The sequence below is a fragment of the Cornus florida genome, unplaced genomic scaffold, assembly GCF_030987335.1.
Source record: "Cornus florida cultivar Cherokee Brave unplaced genomic scaffold, ASM3098733v1 CherokeeBrave_3.0.0_Hap2_Chr05, whole genome shotgun sequence".
Classification (NCBI taxonomy): Eukaryota; Viridiplantae; Streptophyta; class Magnoliopsida; order Cornales; family Cornaceae; genus Cornus; species Cornus florida.
The window spans coordinates 69,262,390-69,269,564 of NW_026775575.1; the positions used below are offsets into that span (position 1 = coordinate 69,262,390).

General features: G+C 33.7%; 1 long non-coding RNA gene across 6 annotated transcripts; it reads right to left on the reverse strand.

Annotated features, from left to right (window-relative positions):
* Window positions 1-403: 403 nt before the first annotated feature.
* On the reverse strand, window positions 404-6,548 carry LOC132306752 (uncharacterized). 6 transcript variants are annotated; one of them, XR_009482097.1, is made up of 6 exons: window positions 6,183-6,548; window positions 5,165-5,574; window positions 2,500-3,021; window positions 991-2,376; window positions 834-902; window positions 404-710 (listed from the first exon to the last, which is right to left on the reverse strand). It is a non-coding gene; the product is annotated as an uncharacterized LOC132306752 (long non-coding RNA). The 6 variants fall into 6 exon arrangements; XR_009482096.1 differs by having other exon boundaries at window positions 404-902; XR_009482095.1 differs by having other exon boundaries at window positions 834-2,376.
* Between the last annotated feature and the right edge of the window lie 627 nt (window positions 6,549-7,175).

The following is a 7,175-nucleotide window of genomic DNA, read 5'->3' on the forward strand; positions in this document are numbered from 1 at the left end:
GAAACTTTAATATATATATATATATATATATATAAGATTGTTATGCGTATATATGTATAAAATTGTTATGCAAATGATTTATCTAACACTCATAAACAAAAATAAGGACCTTTGGCAGCGAAAAATGCAATTTTGTATAAATAAATTTCTTATACACTACAACAGTTATACTTTTCACCAACACTTAGAAACTGGTGAAAGTCTAAAAAAAATCTAGTAGCATTTTCCCAGCATTTATATGCGCTCATTTTATGAACGCTAGTGATTACCCTGTTTTATTTATTTTTTCTGTCGGTTTTTTTTCTTTCCACTAAAGAAACCCATTTATAAAACCTATTTATATATAAAACAATTACCATCCAAATGTCTAGCAACCACAAGTTAACCTGCCAATATGATAATACCATCCAAATTGTCTACTAATATAAATAAAGCTGCTAAATGTCAACCAAATTTTTTAAGAGTAGTGAACACAATGAAGCCGCTAAAGAAGTTTTTTTTCAAAAGAAGTATACACAATCAAAAGAATTTTTCACAAATGTAACAAACACACCACAAGTTTCCTCAAAAGAACCCATCAAAATGTACTATAAGTTTTCACACCGGCCAAGGAAATTCAGAAAGCACAACCACGACACCATCTTCAAACTTTCTTTTTTCTAGCTTCAATTTTAACTTCAACAATTCTTGCCCATTTGATTTGAATTGCCCTACATTTTTTATAAATTCATTAAGCGCACATTATAATAAATGAAAATTTAACATATAAGAAATTAAAGGTATTAGAATAAAATATAATGGAAATTTAATATATAAGAAATAAAAGTCATAACCTTAACTGAATTAACACGACTAGAAATTGAATTTGGGGATACTCTAGGAGCATTTGAAGAATTAGAACCCTTCAAAATAACAAAACGAAATTATACATGAAATCTTGGCATAAGTAAACATATATTCAGTAAAGAGTAAAACTAATAATAAATATACCTGTCCACTAGAACTTCATTGTTGCATCTGCATTAGCATAGCCACTTGTTTTTGTAAATTTTCCAATTTGTCGTCATAGTTAGCTCGTAAATTTTTCAATTTGTCGTCATAGTTAGCTTGTATTTTTGAAATTGTATCATGCAACTCTACACGTGCAACACATGCCTCCTCATCAGATTTTTCTGACTTTGTTAATGAGTTAGCTTTACTAGGAGAAGGCCCCAAACATTACTTGGTGTAAGCCCCAAGCCAACCATCCGCACACGACCCTTCTCTCTTCTTCCCTCACAACAACAGAGTACAAATCATTAGAACTGCCAATAGACTAGTCAGAGTATTGGCTTGCTTGAAAATCTTTTATGCCTAAAAAAAAAATATATACATGTTAGCTCCACAAGTTCCTTTTCTGGGCACATATCCTTCCTTTGTGACCACTCCTTAACTCATGCCATTTGGTTGATTTGGATATTTTCAATTTCTACTATTTATATTATGACTTCATTTTTAAAAAAAAAAAAAAAACACATTGACAAAGACAATACAACAAAGAGACCAGAATTTTTAGTCTAAAACAGGCACAATTTTTTTGAGAGAGAAAGCTACATTTTATTTCCTATTGGCAAATACAGATATACTTACCCCTGAAAACCTGTTGAAGAAGTTGTATGACATCTATTTCACATAAGACAGAAATTGAAATGGATAAATAGAACATCATATGTTTTTTTGCAAGACTGGTTAGTGCTGATTCTGCTTGACAAAAAATATGCAAAAATCTCCCAGATACCTTAACAGAAATCACATCATCAACGAGTCAGCAACAGTAACAAAAAAGCACCAGTTGACCCTGAACCTGTAACAAGCATGGTGGTTGGTTCCTAGATCTTTTGGGTTGTTGCTGATTAAATTAACCAAAAAATCTTTTAACCATAGACAACCAAATACTGGAGTCAAAAATAAGATACTGAAATCTTTATACAAAAGTAACTTAATTTTTCATTTGTTCTCTTTGGCAGTTTCGATGATTTGTACTCTGTTGTGAGGGGAGAAGAGAGAAGGGGTCGTGTGCAGATGCTTGGCTTGGGCCTTCACCAAGCAATGTTTGAGGGCCCTCTCCTAGTAAAGCTGAACTCATTAACAAAGCCAAAAAATTTGATGAGGCATGTGCTGCACGTGTAGAGTTGCAGGATACAATTTCAAAAATGAAAGCTGATTATGACGACAAATTGGAAAATTTACAAGCCTACTATGACGACAAATTGGAAAATTTACAAAAAACAAGTGGCTATGCTAAGGAAATTCAGAAAGCACGACGACCCCATCTTCAAACTTTTTTTTTTTCAAGCTTCAACTTCAACAACTCGTGTCCATTTGATTTGAATTGCCCTACATTTTTTATAAATTCATTAAGCACATATTATAATAAATGAAAATTTAACATATAAGAAATAAGGGGTATTAGAAAAAAATATAATGGAAATTTAACATATAAGAAATTAAAATCATAACCTTAACTGAATTAGCACGATTAAAACTTGAATTTGGGGATACTCTAGGAGCATTTGAAGAATTAGAACACTTCAAAATAACAAAACAAAATTATACATGAAATCTTGGCATAAGTAAACTTATATTCAGTAAAGAGTAAAACTAATAATAAATATACCTGTCCACTAGAATTTCGTTATTGCATCTGCATTAGTATAGCCACTTGTTTTTGTAAGTTTCCCAATTTGTCGTCATAGTCGGCTCGTAAATTTTCCAATTTGTCGTCATAATCAACTTGCATTTTTGAAATTGTATCTTGCAACTCTACACGTGTAGCATGTGCCTCCTCATCAAATTTTTTGGCTTTGTTAATGAGTTCAGCTTTACTAGGGGAGGGCCCTCAAACATGGCTTGGTGCAGGCCCAAACCAAGCATCCGCACACGACCCCTTCTCTCTTCTCCCCTCACAACGGAGTACAAATCATCGAAACTGCCAATAGGCGAGTCAGAATATTGGCTTGCTTGAAGATCTTTTATACTTTTCTGCACAAAATAAAAAAAAAAAGCCATGTATATATTAAAAATTATTATGGTTCTACTATTCTAGTTTGGGCCAATTTCCCTTGTTGGGCTGTATGCCCTATTGGGCCCACTGCAAAAAAGAAAAGAATAAAATTCTAATTTTTAGCTAGTTCCATAATTATTTACGGAATAAATTGAGAAAATTTGCTTTGGCAGGCTTCAACCTTCTACAACTGCAAGAACTTGATAGTGAAAAAGCTGAAGGTTGAAGATGCACAACAAATTCCCATTTTTTTTGAGAAATGTGTGAATGTTGTAGCTTCTAATCTCATGGTGACAGCACCCGAGAATAGCCCCAACACTGACGGGATTCATGTCACAAACACCCAAAACATCCAGATTAAAAGCTGTGCTATTGAAACAGGTACACTTCAAAACATAACTCATCCAAATACTTCTAATACACACATATATATGTTTCTAATTGATAAAGTTCCTAATTAATTAATGTGTTTAAAGGTGATGATTGTATATCTATTGTGAGTGGGTCCAAGAAGGTGCAAGCCACAGACATAACTTGTGGACCAGGTCATGGTATCAGGTCTTCCATTCGAATCTCTAACTAAATTTTGTACAATTTGATGTGAAATGTTTCGAGTTCTTTTGAAATATAATGTGCATAAATTAAAGTAATGTTCTATTTTATTCCTATATACATATAGAGAGTCAGGGCCGGCCCTGAGATTCCAAATATTTTGAGACGCCCTAGGCGAACTTTGAAATGTGAGGCCTTGAGTTTCATACGCGCAAAAAAGAATTATAAGAGTGCGAAATTTTAACACGATGTTTTCAAATTCTATAGCTAATACAATTGTGCCCCTGTGCATTGTGCAAAAGACAAATAACTAACTAATAACTGTAAATTTATCACCACCAACAAATAATTGTGCGCATGTGCTGTGTGCTTAAGACAACTAACTAATAACTATAAATTTTTATCACCACCAATAAATAATTGGGCGCATGTGCTGTGTGCTTAAGACAACTAACTAATAACTATAAATTTTTATCACCACCAATAAATAATTGTGCGCATGTGCAGTGTGCATAAGACAGCTAACTAATAACAATAAATTTATCAATTAAAGAGTGCGAAATTTACACAGGCACAAAATAAAGAATGAAGAGAACAGTTTACTAGAGAACAGAAAACTGCAGCTTCTTTTACATTCATTGTTTATATAGCTACTAAATTTTAATGATTACAGATGACAAAAATATGTGGAGATGAGGTGACTATATATATATATAGAGGAGGCTGAACTTGTACTAAAGAAGTAGTGGGACTTTTAGGTTATATGTGGCCTCCACTATCATATATAGTTTTGTCTTTCACTATTTATATTAACTACACTACACTTTGTTGTGTGTTTTTTTGGGAGCCAATAACCTGCAGTGATTGATTGATCATTGCTACAGAAGACCTGTGCAAATTAATAGAAAAAACCATTAACTTTTGTTTTGTTAAAGCCTGCTCTTGATTTCCATGTTTTTGTACATTCTGATGGCAAGTGTTTTGACAGTATTATTAACTGAAATTCTAGCTGAGCCAACTTCAAATAACATCAATAATGGTGGTATGTATCTTCACATAAAAATAAAAATAAAAATACCCTTAATTTGGCATTTTTAAGTAAGAGCATAATTTAGAGATCGAAAAAGTTAATTATTACCTCAACCCACTAGAAGGGATCCTTAATTTTTGTGGGATTGAATGTGAAAATGCAAAAAATTATGAGGAAAAGGGGTATGGCTACTGCTGTTGTGAGATTGGAGTGGACTTAGGGAGAGGAAAAAAAAAAAGTACCTGCCGTAGATTATGGACTCGATGGCCATGAAAGACCCATGTAGAAAGGCACACATTTATTAAAATACTAAGAGAACCATAATATATTCATTCAGCTTTTGATAGCCATCACACACACAGTGACACACACAAAACCCTAGCTACTTTTCAGTATTGGAACAAAGGTAAAGGCCCGAATCAAACGAACCAAAGTTAGAACAAATAAAATGATGAGATGAACGAAAGAAAGAAACATATATAAAAGATCGATTCATGCAAAAGGAGAGAGAAGAGAAGAGAGAGAGAGGATGAACATACCTTGTCACCTCACCTGAGGCGATAGTGGAGGCTGCGCCATGCAAAGCAGATTGTGTTTTTATTTTTTTTCCATCCCCTATAGGCCTCAAAAGCAATTTAAGGTCCTCTAAAATCTGAGGCCGGCCCTGTAGAGAGTGAAGGGGCAAAAAATTCCCTAACCATCACAAGCAAAAAAGTTGCCTGAGAGTTATGGAGATCGAGCAGAGGCGAGACGGCTTGAAGAGAGACGGGTTAGCCTTGCAGCTGAGAAACGGCCTGATCAATCAAGGGCTTCAGCTGAGAAATGGAGATCGAGCAGCTGGTGAGAGATCGAGACAGAGTAGAGGAGAGCGGCTCTTGCAGCTGAGAAACAGCCTGATCGATCGAGATAGAGCAGAGGAGAGACGGCCGGCCTGAAGATACAGCTAGGGCTTCAATTTGAAGATGACATAATAGTTTAAGTTAGATGAAACAAATGGTCAAACGAAACAATGGTTTAAGTTAGATGAGATAAAATGGTAAAGTTAGAAACAAAATGGTGAAATAATATTGGAGCGCCAATTTTTCCCGCAATACAAAAACCAAACCCGTCAAAAAATTGAACAAAAACCGCTGATCCAAAATACAAGGACATTCATAAATTGAGAATTATTATCTCAATTTTCTACTTTGTTCAACCTGAACTGTAAAAGCTCGTTCCCAAAAATGACTAACATTCTTATATTAAAACAGTAAAGACTCAAAATTCAACTATAAAAATTACTGAACTGAACTGACGAAACCCATTAATTCTAAATGACTGAACTTTAATAATCTTGAACAATCATTTTGTTTACTACTGAGATGAAAATTTTAAAAACCCTAATTTGATGAACCACAATAAAATTCAATCGTCTGAGAATCCAACAGATGCAGTAAAACTAAAACAGACCCATCATTCTATGGGGTCTACGCTAACCCTAGAATTGTGTAAAATGAATGATCAGTGAGAAATAAAACAACGAAACCACGAAGAAATTAAAACGAAACAGAGAGGTACCTGAGAGAGGCTTCAGCGAGAACGTCTTGGGAGGAAAATCTAGTGAGTAAGATCTCGAAATGACATAAATTAAAAGCTCTTGGAGATCGAGTAACTGGTGAGTGATCGAGACAGAGGAGAGACGGCCTGAAGAGAAACCTAGGGCTTCAACTTTGTAATCTCAGATGAGATAATACCGAAGGAGAGACGAGTTAGCATACATCAATCAAGGGCTTCAGCTGAGAAATGGAGATCGAGACACAGCAGAGGAGAGACGGATGACGATACAGATAGGGCTTTATTTCAGATGAGTGAAATGGTAAAGTTGGATGAGAAGTCAGCAAATTGGTAAAGTTAGAAACAGTAGTAAAGTGAAATAATATTAGCGCCAAATTTCCCCGCAATAAATAAATACACTAAATTTCGCACTAACCAGCGTTCATTTAATGCACGCCGGTTAAAGTGGATATGTACCAGGTCATAAAAAGAACACTGGTAAATGCCTAAATTGTTGTTGTGATATTTCAGTACCATGAAAACAAAGAAGAAGATGAGGAAAGATGTAACGGCATACGTAGAAAAACTTAAAAGAGAAGGAAATGGAAATAAATCTAATTTATAGAAATAAACAAGATTAGTAATAATTTTTATTTAAATTTAAAATTTTAGAATAATCATGTCATATTTTTATGTCAGTCGATTTTAAGTCAGATGTATTAAAATCGTCAATTATATCATTTTTTACAAAAGATATAAGACATCTATTAAGAAAATAGTCTTCAAAGTTACAAATTTTAACTTTATCCATTGAGCTAATATCTCTGTCATTTTTACATAATTTTTTTTCATTCGGTTACCAACATATTTAAACACAAAATTTTAAAACAAAAGCATTTTTAAGTGGTCCATCACTTTCCAAACAGGCTTAATGTTTTTCATATCCTTAAAAGAAATGAAGTAATTTTTTTTTCCTAAAACATGCTCACATTTTTTTTTCTTGAATGCCAAAACCAT